Source organism: Strigops habroptila, chromosome 2 (genome assembly GCF_004027225.2).
Source record: "Strigops habroptila isolate Jane chromosome 2, bStrHab1.2.pri, whole genome shotgun sequence".
Classification (NCBI taxonomy): domain Eukaryota; kingdom Metazoa; phylum Chordata; class Aves; order Psittaciformes; family Psittacidae; genus Strigops; species Strigops habroptila.
The window spans coordinates 66095855-66109671 of NC_044278.2; the positions used below are offsets into that span (position 1 = coordinate 66095855).

At 38.3% G+C, this 13817-nt stretch overlaps 1 long non-coding RNA gene across 2 annotated transcripts in view; it reads right to left on the minus strand.

Moving 5' to 3' along the window:
• LOC115604586 overlaps window positions 1-13817 on the minus strand; it is a 111287-nt gene that overhangs the window by 9667 nt on the left and 87803 nt on the right. For both annotated transcript variants that reach the window (XR_003990333.1, XR_003990332.1), the window contains exon 2: window positions 3034-3272. This is a non-coding gene — a long non-coding RNA (uncharacterized LOC115604586). The remainder of the gene's footprint in view (window positions 1-3033; window positions 3273-13817) is intronic.

A 13817-nucleotide genomic window follows, 5' to 3' on the forward strand; every position in this document is an offset into this window, starting at 1 on the left:
TTCCTTATTACAGTTTTTTATAGAAAATAGCTTTTTCTTTAATGAAAATGCTACAAATAGTAATTAGTTATAGAATTTTTTTTGTGGATAATAGTTCTTTCATTACAAAAGTTGTCTTTTGGACTATTCTTTAAAGTATTCAGTGGTTCTCAAAGTCAGTGGGCACAGCACATCTAAATCTTTGAGTGGATCTGAGGCAAAAAACATGAGACTGATTACACATGCTTATCAAGCAACACCTTACTAACAAATAAAATTCTCTATATGAATAACTGATTGCACTAGGACTTTAATCAACAGGCGTAACATTATTTCTAAAGAAACTAGAAATAATGTCCCCTTTTTTCAATGAGCAAATTTAGATATTTATATAACATGGTCACAATTTATAGGGCTTTTCCCCTATTTATTTTGTGTGTTTGTAATGAATTCTTTCTTTGTGCTAAGGCTTAATGAAGAAAAAAAAAAATCAAAATCAAATCTACGACAGTTAAGCTTAATGCAACAAATGATCAATACTGGTTATACAAAAAACATGGATAACTTCATCAGTTGGAACCTTTAGATGGCAAATTGGTCATAATGAAAGAGTATGAGATTAAATTGTTTTTCTTTAATCATAGTTATATTAAATTCTGCTGTATGGTATACCAACTAAATCAAATTAATTATGTCTGAAAAATAAAGTCTGAACACAACTGGTCTTGAAAAAAGAGAGAGATAGATCAAAAAAGGATTCATTCGTATTCAAGTAATGAGAACCTTCTTTTAAGTGCTTATCAATATGGAAGTTAATTCGCACAGCATACTATCCGTCAGAAGTCAGCATATGATTCAAACAAAGGGTTTTGTCTTTAAACAATAAGCTATTTTTCCACATTGTTCTGTGGAAAACTTAATTTTGCAGTGGGTTTTTCTTTTGTATTTCATAGGAGAGTCTCACCTAGTGTATGTTAGCCTCATACTGTTGATATGAGAGGATCTGAGATGGTTTTCACAGCTTTGAAGAGTAGATTGATCCACACATCTAGCTGAGACAGTTGATATTTTTCATTATAATGTTCAGATAAAAGACATTCCCTACTTCATGTATTATTTTATAATCCTTATATTCTCTTTAATTTTCCTCAGGTCTCCCTGATACTTTTGCTGCCATCAAGAATAAAGAACTGAAGCAGAATGTTAGCACTTCTGAACCAGTATCACTCTACAATGGTCTTTAGAGATGTAAAGGACAGAGCTTTCTTAAATACCCTGAAATCCATTAGATACCAATAAAAACTTAGAAACTTTCAACATATTACTAATGAAACCCAGCACTGCAGAACTTGAATTGAAATGCAGAAACTTTGTCTCTGTTACGTATTTTGTATTATTCTTATTATCTTTTAAAGACACCAAAAAACTTCCACTCTCCAAACCGGGGATGGCATCACACCTTTGGATTTATAGTTGCACCAAGTATAAAGCAGAACAAATTACACCTTTTTATGTTTATAAGAATCTTCTAAAATCTCAGCTAGGTTATAATCCTTCCATATCTTACTATTTTTTTATTCACTGCTATCAAAAGAGGTAACTGCAAGAATATGCTGACCTTACCTTGCAAAAACTTTAAAATTGGGAGTGAAAAAAAGTCAAAACTCTTTGTAACACAGTCTAAAACATCAGGTCTGAGCAGTAGGAATCATGACACAGGAAGAAAGCCAGCAGTTCAGAGCCTAAATATATCTTTCCTCTTCCACTTTGCTGTGGTCCTATTATAGCCTAAGGAACAGTCACTCTATTTTTTTCTCTATAACCTTTAGCTTAATAGCTGTGTGTAAAGACTTCCTTTAAATTCAAATATACTCTTTACAGTAAAAGTCATGACCCTATACTATATTACCATCTCTAAATCCAGAAGAAAGCTATCATAATCTATGAAACTATGCCTGTAAAAATAGTTTTTATTATTTACTATTTTACAGTAAATAAATGAAAAACCAGGCTGAGTAATATTTCAATGGCTTACATTTTGTACTATTAATAAAGTGGAATACACAAAAAACAAGGGTGTTTTTATTTTTCAGTGAAGTCTTCAAAGTTGTGTCAAATTACTGCAATCTCCTTGGGAAAGAAAACGTATTCTTTTCTGGTTTGATTTGTCACTAGAGATATGTGGTAGAGACTGCAAAATTCACACACCACCTCATTTTTTCAGGGGATCTGATAAAGCTGATAAAATTAACATCTCCTTTATTTATCAAGATATAAGGATCTGCTTTACTGTGCAAATCTCTAACATGCTTGCATATTGTTTTGCATTCAGAGGTAAATTACACTGTAAACAAAGTTAAACATGAAAATATCCACAGCGGTATCCACAGCTAGATGTAGCTATTGGGTGCATTTGAAAGGGACATACGACGGGGATTCAGGAGCATCCTGGCCTTCCCTAGCTTTCATCAGTGTGTAGCTTTGGCTGGCATGCAGCAAAAATGTAAATCCCCCTTTATGCCAGTCACAGAGGTGGAACAGTGCAACGGTTATAATTTCTTGTGCAACTCATGCCATACTCCAGTTACGTTAAATCCTGCTCAGCTGTCATTAACTGTTTGCCAAGGGCTGACTCACACTGAGAAAGAAGGCAGGATAAGTGAAAGCACAAGAGTAATTACAATTTAAACAATGTATAAGAAAGATGAGTTGAACTACTGTACTTCAGCAGTCCTAGCGTGAATAACATTGTCCTCATTACAATGGAGCCCTAATTTGTATTTTTCAAGTCTTAAGTGCAAAGAACGGGATTAGACCATAAATATTCTGTTCGGTTATTTAAAAATGGGATGAAAAATTATGATACAGACATACAGATACACAGCAAAGACAATTTTTCAGGTGTAGCAACTCAACCAAGCTTCCTGAAAGCACCGTGGGCTCAATCTGGAGAATTACTATGGTCTCTGAGATCCCATAAAACTCCTGTGAGCCTTTCCTCACTCCTTTCCCAAACATGTCACATGGTATTAGACTGCTGAGAAGGTTGGGTACCTGAGCAGCTTCCGCAGAGCTGCGTGACCTGGGCACAGTTGCTGCCCATACTTGCTGCCCCCCAGAAGCTGCATATTTGCTTGCAGAGAAGAGACGATGTGATGGCTAGCTTGTGGGTTTTCTGCCCTGTGCACAGGATGCCTCATAAAAACACGTGGTCTTCCCACCAAGTGCTGCATTTGCTTTCCACGGTAAGTATTGTTGTGCAAGGACTTATGACAGCTGCAGGGAAAGACAATCTAAAAGAGAGAGGTTTTCTTTTATATTTTTTGCATTTGTTTTTCTTTCTTATCACCCTAAGTAAATTTTTGTCTTAACTGGATGGAAGGGAGGAAAGACTATATAAAAATAAGCTAGACTTATATTTTTATCTGGACACTAAAGCAACTCAGTCATTATCTTTAACCTTATCAATATCCTGAATGTCAGCTGAACAAGGCAGCTAGAAAATTTCAGTAAACAGAACAGCGAACAACAGGGAGGATGTGGTAATCTAAATCAGAAATCAATCATCCAAGAAGCTTTTTCAAACGGAAAAGAAAAAAAAAAAAGGAGGCAATCAACTGCCAGCCATTCTCCCCCAACAAAAAAAAAACGTTTTTTTTCTCTGTGTCTCTTTCATGTGCACCACAGTGTTTCTGCAAACAAAAATAATAAGGGCTCTCAGGTCCTTCAAACAAAGTGAAACATAATCCCTTCATGGAAAGTGCATCAATAAATGAATGGAGTTCCTCAGTCTGTTTCGAAGAGCAGTATCAGCTATGCTTCGGGATCTTAATAATACTCTTATTAAGAACCAGAGTGGTTGAGTTGATTTGTTTTTCCTGTAACACCTGAAGCAACAAAAGTCTAGTGAGAGCACAAGAAATGTTTTTTCTTAGGTCAGACTTTGAAAATCATTTTCCCTCCTTGGCTGCACCCTGTCAGTCAAACCCCACAGGAGAGGAAAGCGTTGTCTTGCCAATGCATTTTCTGAGAGGAAATAAATAGAGTTGCATGTTACAGAGAAATTAATATGCCACTGAAAGCAACCTCCAAGAAAAAAAAATCTAATTTATTAGTTTCCAAAATTACCTTTTCATGCTGGGAATTTAATTTTCTTAGCAAAGCCACGACCTGTACTCTAATGGGTGTAAAATCCAGATGCTTGGGTTTTGTACTTTTTAAATCTTTCTTGCTTATCTAGATGTACAGATTTTTAAGGCAGGGACATTTTATAACCAATTGTTTTGAGCTGTTCTCACACAACTGGCACTTGCTTGAGCTGACAGACATTATTACAATACAAAAAAAACCTCACAGACCAGACCTCTAGCTGGTTAAACAAACACAGCTTCATTATAAACAATCAGTTCTCACCAACATCTACTAGCTAAGCAACAGGATCCTGATTTTCAAAACACTGAAAATAATGGCATTATCACTAATCTCTTCTTCTTTATTTTATTATAGGTAAATTATAATGCAAGTTTGTACCTACTTTCAATCTCCTCTCCTTCACAAGTAGTTATTTAGACTCAGAGCCCAAGTCCGGTCTTTCCCTACTGGGAACTTCTCTAAAGTTACACATCAAACCAAATAAACTGGGGAAAGCTTACTGCCTGGCACCAGATCTTAAAAAATACAAAATCTTAGAAACTGGCCGTAACTTACAGATGAAAAGTGTTTGGAAATTTAACTCTTAGAAACTCAAAGGCAATACTTTAGCACCATGCTATTGAAACCTTAGACATTCCCTCACTCTTCACATACTTTTTCTGTACCTCTACTCTATAAAATATTAGCACTGTAAACTTAATTCTGATTTAATGCTGAATAAAGGTATGTCTCTTAGTAATCAATTTGGTGCAATAAAATGTATTAGTAGATTGAGCCCATTGTTGCTGAGGCACCTACATCTACTCAGGGGATTTATTTCAGATCAGCATAGTCCTCTGGACTCAAAATCCTTGTGACACATATAAATCTAAGATGTCCAAAAAAGCAGTCATTGGTTTAAAATCCTATGTCTTATTTGAGATTTGAACAGCACTGGAGGAAAACACAGACTGCTGTTTCTGGTTCAGTTTCTTTAAATACAAAGAATCATAGAATCACAGAATGGTTAGGGTTGGAAAGGACCTTAAGATCATCTAGTTCCAACATTCCTGCCATGGGCAGGGTCGCCTCACCCTAGACCATGTCACCCAAGGCTCTGTCCAACCCAGCCTTGAACACCGCCAGGGATGGAACATTCACAACTTCCTTGGGCAACCTGTTCCAGTGCCTCACCACCCTCACTGATAAAGAACTTCTTCCTTATCTCTAATCTGAACTTCCCTTGTTTAAGTTTGAACCCATTACCCCTTATCCTATCACTACAGTCCTTAAAGAAGAGTCCCTCCCCAGCATCCTTGTAGACCCCCTTCAGATTCTGGAAGGCTACTATGAGGTCTCTACACAGCCTTCTCTTCTCCAGGCTGAACAGCCCCAACTTTTTCAGCCTGTCTTCATACAGGAGGTGCTCCAGCCCCCTGGTCGTCCTCGTGGCCCTCCTCTGGGCTTGCTCCAACAGCTCCACATTCTTCTTATGTTGAGGACCCAGAACTGCACACAGTACTCCAAGTGGGGTCTCACAAGAGCAGAGTAAAGGGGCAGGATCACCTCTTTTGACCTGCTGGTCACGCGGTCACGCTTCTTTTGGTGCAGCACAGGATATGGTTGGCTTTCTGGGCGCAAGCGCACACTGAAGCTGGCTCATGTTAAGTTTCTCATCAACCAACACTCCCAAGTCCTTCTCCGTAGGGCTGCTCTGAATCTGTAGCTGTGCCTGGGGTTGCCCCAACCCAGGTGTAGAACCTTGCACTTGGCTTGGTTGAACTTCATGAGGTTGGCATTGGCCCACCTCACAAGTGTGTCAAGGTCCCTCTGGACGGCATCGCTTCCCTCCAACGTATCAACCAAACCACACAGCTTGGTGTCGTCGGCAAACTTGCTGAGGTCACACTCAATCCCACTGTCCATGTCGCTGACAAAGATGTTGAACAAGACAGGTCCCAACACTGACCTCTGAGGAACACCACTTGTTACTGGTTTCCATCTGGACATTGAGCTGTTGACTACAACTCTCTGTGTGCAGCCATCCAGCCAATTCTTTATCCACCGAGTGGTCCATCCATCAAATTTACGTCTCTCCAGTTTAGAGAAAAGGCACATGCAATATGTGGACCACTATCAAATTATTTGTCTTGCCCCACACTGCAAAATCAGTGACTGTATTTTAACATCTAGAAACTGTGGGTTATTTGCAGAGATAACTTGATTTAGTTGCAAATTCATGTTACACTCCTGCATGGAAAAGTACACCCCACAAGTTTCTCTTCATCCAACAGCTTTACAACCTCTGAATCTTCACGCCTTGCTCCCAGTAATTTCTTACGCCACTGTTTCACCAGACTGTGGTGATTGAAGGTTTCAATTCAAGGAATGGCACTTCTGAAGGAGTAAAGTTATCTACAATTTAGGTAGCATATATATAAAGCTATGGTATAGAACTGTGGAGATCTCATCTGTTCCTCAGTAAATTATTTTCTGAGAAGCTAATTCCCAAAACTACTATTTGCTGAAAGCAAAATACGTTTTTCTGCATATGGATAGACATCTTTCACTGTCACAGGTAACTCAAGATAATGCTATGCCTATGGTCAGTTTGAATATATGCAATGTAATGCATTTTCACAAATAATAATTTGTCGTTGTTTCTACACTGATAAATAGGACATCATTAATACCTAGTTGCTGTTTACTGATCACTACATCATACATCACTGGTTTTAGATTTGCAGCTGAGAGTAAATAAGGAAAAAAATAAAATTGGTATGATGTTCAGTTCTTTGGTGTAGGTATTTTATGACTTGCAGTTTGTGAGATCAGTCAGAATAAAAGTCAGAGTTTAGTTTGTTTTGATTTTTTAAAAATTTTGTATCTGGAATTTCAGAGGAATAAAAAAGAGGTTGTGGCTTTGACTAAAAATGCACAACTCAAATTATTTTATCATAATACCTCAAAACACAACAACTGTCTTCTACATAAAAACTCTATAAACCCCCCCTAAACTTTTTTATTAAAATAAATAAGATATATCATTGTCCTCATCAATAACCATTGACAGAGGTAATTATAGTACCGCACACCCAGCCTTTGGTATATCTGAGAAATCTCACTTAAATTAATGAAATTACACGGATCTCAATTACCACAGAATTCTGTATTTACTATCAGTAGTCCTGAATTTTTCAGCCCTTGTTTCCTCATTGCCATTTGCAAAACTAACAGTCAAAATGTTTGAATCTGAAAAGCTATGGGTCATGAGCATGGCAATTTTTTATCTACGAAGTCTTTGAAAAGAAATCACCACTTAAGATGAGTATGCTGTATGTTCAGCAAATACCTCACAACCCAGAAGACTGTAATTGTTATATCGTAAAAAGAAAGAAAAAGGTTGTACACTTATTAATACCCGTCCTATTTTTCTACCCCTATCATTTTGACCTCTACCAATTGAATATTACAAATTTAACAAGTGGAGAAATCTGCACCACCCTTAGTGTAACTCTTTGGGAACATTTTTACTTTAGAAAGTATACATTATTTCCCAAGCCATCTGTGTCAGCAATCGTACATACCTTCTATAATTACCATGTTAATAATTTTGAGTTCAGAGATGCAGCATTTGATTGAAACATTCCTCTGGTTTGGCTATCATTTATCATAGAATCACATTGCTTCCTCCTTTTGTGGTATGCATACAAGGCACTATAACGTAAAATTAAAAGGCAAGACAAGAACTACTAATCCAGTAGTAAAATTTGTTCTTTTGTGGAGGGTTAACCTTGTCTGGACACCAGGTGCCCCTCAAGCTGCCCTATTACCCAGCTACTCAGCAGGCCAGGAGGGGGAGAAATTAAGATGGAAAAAAGCCTCGTGGGTCAAGATAAAGGCAGTGTAATAAAGCAAAACAAATGCCACACACAGAAGCAAAGGAAACCAAAAGATTTCTTCTCTACTTCCCATCAGCAGGCAATGTCCAGCCACTTCCCAAGGAAGTAGAGCTTCCATACACATAGCAGTTGCTCCAGAAGACACTATGAATGCCCCACACACAATTGGGTGCGAAAAAGGACCGTGATGAGTTGACCCTGGATGGATGCCAGGTGCCCACCAAAGCAACTCTATCACTCCCCTCCTCAGCTGGACAGAGGAGAGAAAATATAATGAAAAGCTGGTGGGTCAAGACAAGGACAGAGACAGATCACTCACCAATTACCAGCAAAACAGACTCAAATCAGGGAAATCAGTTTAATTTATTGCAAATCAAATCAGAGTAGGGTAACGAGAAGTAAACCCAAATTTTAAAAACACCTTCTCCCCACCTCTTCTTCCCAGGCTCAACTTCACTCCTAATTTTCTTTACCTCCCCCCAACCAGTGGCATAGAAGGACAGGAAATGGTGATTGTGGTCAGTTCATTACACGTTGTCTCTGCCTCTCCTTCCTCCTCAAGGCAGGGGGAGAACTCCTCACATTCTTCCCCTGTGCCAGCGTGGGGTCCCTCCCATGGAAGACAGTCCTCCATGAACTTCTCCAACATGAGTCCTTCCCATAGGCTACAGTACAGGCTGGCATTGCCTCTGTCAGACATAGGGGAAGCTTCTAGCAGCTTCTCACAGAAGCCATCCCTGTAGCCCTTCCCCCTACCAAAACCTTGCCACGCAAAGCAAATACATCTTTACATTCGCCACACATGGCCATATGGACACACAAAAGCCTGAAGCAAAAATGATCAACTGCTATTGAAGATCTAACACTGATTGCTAGCAATAAAAGAGTGCTCCCTGGACAGACAGCAGTAATAAAAACAGGCCACCATTCAGGGCCCATCTAGCTATTGCTTTTAAAGGTAATTGCTGCATCTGCTTCTTGAAGTAATTTTAAACCAGTGTAAAGATCTTTCTTCTGTCCCACTGAATGGCAAGCAACACCAAGTAAAGAGTGAAAGGGTGCTGAACACAGCTATACTGGAGTGCACTACCAGAAGTGAAGGCAGAAACAGCTGCTTTTTCAATAGACTCATCAGAGCTTCTCCATGCTCGCTGTACTTGCCCACAAGACTCCAGCACAGACTATTGTGTTGTATTTTTTTTGCTGTGGGAACTTCACTCTTAAGAAACAAATGGACTGGCTTAACTATTAGGTGTCAATCAAATTGACTATAAGGGCGGGGGGAAACAATTTAAAAAATTTAATTAGCTTTCATCCTATGATCATTCTATGCATGGTTCAGGTTGCCTCATTTAATGAAATTCTGATCAGGAGAGATGTATTTTTCCACCTTAGCAGCTTGTTCATGTATTATTGTAGCACTAACAACAATCTCTGCTTTTGCATGAAGATTTATAGTCTTCTGACAACCTCTCCTATACAGAATGTGATAGCTGTTATAATCTGCTGTGCTATATATGTATCCAGTGATTTTACGTCAAACTGCTGTTCAGAGTCTGGATGAAAGAAAACAATTGGGGTTTTTTGTTCATCAATACCGATGTTCAGTAACACTTCCTGGATGTAAATAAGATTATAAAGCATTGGGTAGTCCTTCATTTTTCCTCTATTATTCAGACAGTAACATTGGTCTTAATAAATACCTCTTGCTCTGTGTTTATCTCCTTACGCTAATGCCCTGGGAATAAGATTGCCTTACCCAGCGATAGAGGAAACATCCAGGATTCTCAGCTAACCATGGAACCTATTTCACATTTCATTGGTTGTGTGAATGAGCTGTGAAAATTGCTTCCTGTTTCTTTAAAATATCAGGACAGTGGTTTGCATGGCAGAGACTACCTCTGGTTACATGAAATAAAACTTATCAACTGAGTTCACCTCAAAGTTTTAAAACTACTGCGTATCTTGTTAAGTTTGAACAAATCTTTTCTGCTCTGTGAATACCTGTTCCCAAATCAGAGGTATTACAGTTCCCTCTTGTTTACAGCAAGCTATCTAGAGAAAGGAAGAAAGAAAGAAAATGAAGAAAAACCCCTCCAAAAACACCCAAACAAAAAAACCTACCACAAGAAAACATACAGCTTTACTCTTTTCTGATAAGTGTAGGTTTGGCTTTCCCAAATTAAGAGGAAGCTGCTTTCAGTGTATCAGGGAACACTTGAACAACGACAGTCTATTTTAGTAAGAAGCTGGTTTTGTCTAACATTAAACGCACATAAAAATAATACCTTAAATAACAGTGGTGGGAACCTAATTTTGAAAGCTATTAGGCACTTCTTCTCCTTCTCTCTACTAATATCCTTCCACCTCACTGAGATATTAATCAGATTTGAAAGCAAGTAGTAAGTCTGACAATATTTAAAACCCATGAAAAGTAAATCACAGATTCTACTTAAGTCTATGAAACTATATCGGTTTCCACTAAGACTAGAGTACATATGGACTGTGTATTTACCTGAGAGTATTCAGGCTTAGGACTTTCAAATCACCTTAAAAAAAAAAAAAAAAATCAAATAATATGGATCTCAATTCTGTACAATGGTGTGGCTGAGAACAGTGAGATTTGGGAAAATATTTGTATGGAGATTAGGTTCAGTTTAACCCCATAAAAGACAAAGGAACTTAAAGCAACTGCAAGTCCAGTCCTATCTTCAAAGGTATGTGTACAGCCCTGAATGACCAAAACCATACGCACAGTACACCTGCAAATTGGTGCTAAGGCTGTAGCAGCCTTAATGACTTCTACCTACGTTTAGTTCTGAGGGGTTTTCTTCTTACTTTCTCAGATGGGTTTGTTGTGTTGGAGTTGGGTTTTTTTCCTGTTGAAAACTAGCTGATTTTATTATTTAACAAATCCATTAGGAGCAGGAAAGTAAGTGCCAAAATAGTTCATCCTAGTTAGTTATTTTATAGTCTGAGACATGGCAAGATAGCTATAGGAATAATGCTGGCATAACCCTTGCACAGAGGAATATCAGAAATTCTGTAGTCCAAGCTTTGAACTGGCAATTTACATGACAGTAGTTTGCAATAAAAAGGGGGTGGGGTGGGGTGGGTGAGTGGGAAGGAGAGGAAGGAAGGAAAAGGGGAGGAAGAGAGGAATGGGGTGGAGGGTGTGGATTTGAACAACCTGTATCAAAAAATATAGTTACACTATCTTTCTCTGATATGTCACATTGTCAGCAGAGATTCCAGCTAAAAATGGAAGAGAAATTCTATTCTATTTCAAATATGAAATCCTGAATCACTGACAATATGAATAATAAAACAGTATTTGAATGTTTCAACCTAATACCAAGTAAATTAATGTTTTAACGAATGGGTTAACCAGCAATTGACTGAAAAAAAAAAAATCTCAGCTCTACAAAATTAAATTATGAGGTAAAATTCTTTTTTGACCTTTCTACCTATCCTTAACTGTCAGTAAGGCATGAATTTTGTGTTGTGATAAAGATTTGCCCACTTTCTATTTCCTTCTTTCCAATCCTAGATACAAAAAACCTGCTTAAAATACAATAGTCATAGAGATGTAATTTATACTTTTAATAGTAGAAATTAAGGCAGCCCGTACATTATTCAGGAAGAAAGTAGAGATTTCTCCTCATGCTACTCAAACCAGCTTTCCGCTGGCATGAAGCCTGGTGCTCGCTACGTCAACAGAGCATCAGGAATCAGCACTAACTTGACTTCAGCCAATTTCCAGACAAAACACCTAGCATTATGTGTGGTAAACTTCAGTGATCTGAAAACACATGTCTTTAAGCCTAAAGATCCAATTCTTCAAACGTGACCTGTAGAGGAGAAGCTTTCAAAGAAGGGTCTTCCATTGGTGGCTACTGCAGTATTCTGTGAGTAAATCTAATAATACAGCCGGAAAGTAACATGCTGCTAGATGCGTGCCTGTAACTGTGACAGCAAGAAAGATCATGAGGTGCAAGTGTTAGGGAGTGGAAAGGTACTATTCTGTTTCTTTAACTGAGGAAAGCATACCCAGCAGTCTAGTTCCCCAGTGAACAGGGCTTATTTGATTCTGATGGAAACAACTGAAATTTCAGTATCAGCAGAGCTACTATTTTTCTTTCAGAATTGCTGAGAATATCTAGCAGTGAATAACTCTTAATCAGATTGTTTATTCACATTAAAAGTCAGTGCAGGTCACATTGTTTGCTTGGTGCCATTTGGTCTGCAGTTAGCCCTTCCTGAACAGGAAGTCCTTAAGATTAAAGATTGTATTTTTATGGTCCCATGCCTGCCTACCCCTAGCTATTACCTGAAGAACAATGTAACTAGGACTCAGTTTCTAGAAAGGATATTAACAACCATTAGTGTGTGTGTATGTCAGGATGAAAAATAGGAGGAAATCAAAGTAGAGCAATATGGTGAAAGCAAAATTGTAAGAAACAGCAAAGTGATTGTTCACAATATTGGGAATAAGGTGTATTCAGACAGAGGTATTTTCTCTCCAGAGGTCAGCAGAGCGCTAGGTCACTAGAATGTATTTAAATTCAAGCAGCAAAGGTGATTTAAATACCCTAAAGCTATTTGCCACTGGACATACATTTATGTCCATTTTATAAGCTAACCTCTAACTAAGCTGCTTGTAGTTCAGACAAGCTAGGCTTTTTCCTCAGCATTGCAGGAACCATGTAGTTGCACAAGAATGAAAAAGAAAACTAATCAGAGTGAGTGGTATGTCTAGAAATGTCAGGAAGACTGCTTGCTTTCATCAACTAATCATTCTGTCAGCTCTATTATCATATGGATATTCATTTTTGGATTTTATATTTCTCTATTTTCTATAACTTACTCAAAGACTTAAATAGTTAAGATCTTCAATGAATTGGCATTTGAAATTAAACCAGCTACATACTGTTTCAGTTTTGCCATTATGTTTTAGGAACAAAATCAAAAAGATCTTTCTGAAGAATGATACTGTGACCAGTATTTGCACAAGAAAACTGAACTTCAATACCTATGTTCTATATTGAATATGTGTATCAGATGTCATTAACACATTAGCTGAATCAATGAGGCTCTAGAGCAACAGCATGAGGTGCCTAGACAGAACTGCAGGCTGGATGCTTAGCTCATCCAATGTCCAGTGCATGCAGTGTGTGAGACAGAGGTCACTGCCAGATGGACAGTTGTAGCTCTTGATCTCTCAGCACGCTGGCTGCAAAAAAAGTCTGGGGCTGCAAAACCACCTGTACCAGCCCTGTGCATTGCCAGGTCACATACTGTTTAATTTTGCCTAGATCAGGAGTGGATATATGAACACACTTCTGCTAAATTAGCTAGCATATGTTTATACAGGGCTTTATTACGCCAGATTTGCAGCAACTGTGGGAGGACAGCCAATATTCAACCCAGAATAAAGCTACATTGTAATTCAACTATCATTTTCAGCCAGCATTTCCACCAAATTAAGTAGTCCCGACTTCCCACCGCTGCAGTCACCACTTCTCACTCCCACAGTTTTATTCCTTGTGGCAACACCGTGTATATTCAGACACCCAGTAAGTCCTAGGTTAAATTAACTTTTTCTTTCCGTCTTTCTTTTGATTATACTGGTTTTCACATAGGCATATTCCTAATTCTGTTCCTTAAGGAAGGGAGGGTGTAGAGGAGGGGAGGAGCAGCTGCAGAGTGCAGGGCTAACTGCATGAACGAAGAGCAATCCTATTTGAGTGGTGCAGGCAGACAACTCACCTAACATGAAACCTGCTGGTATGGAGATAAACTATT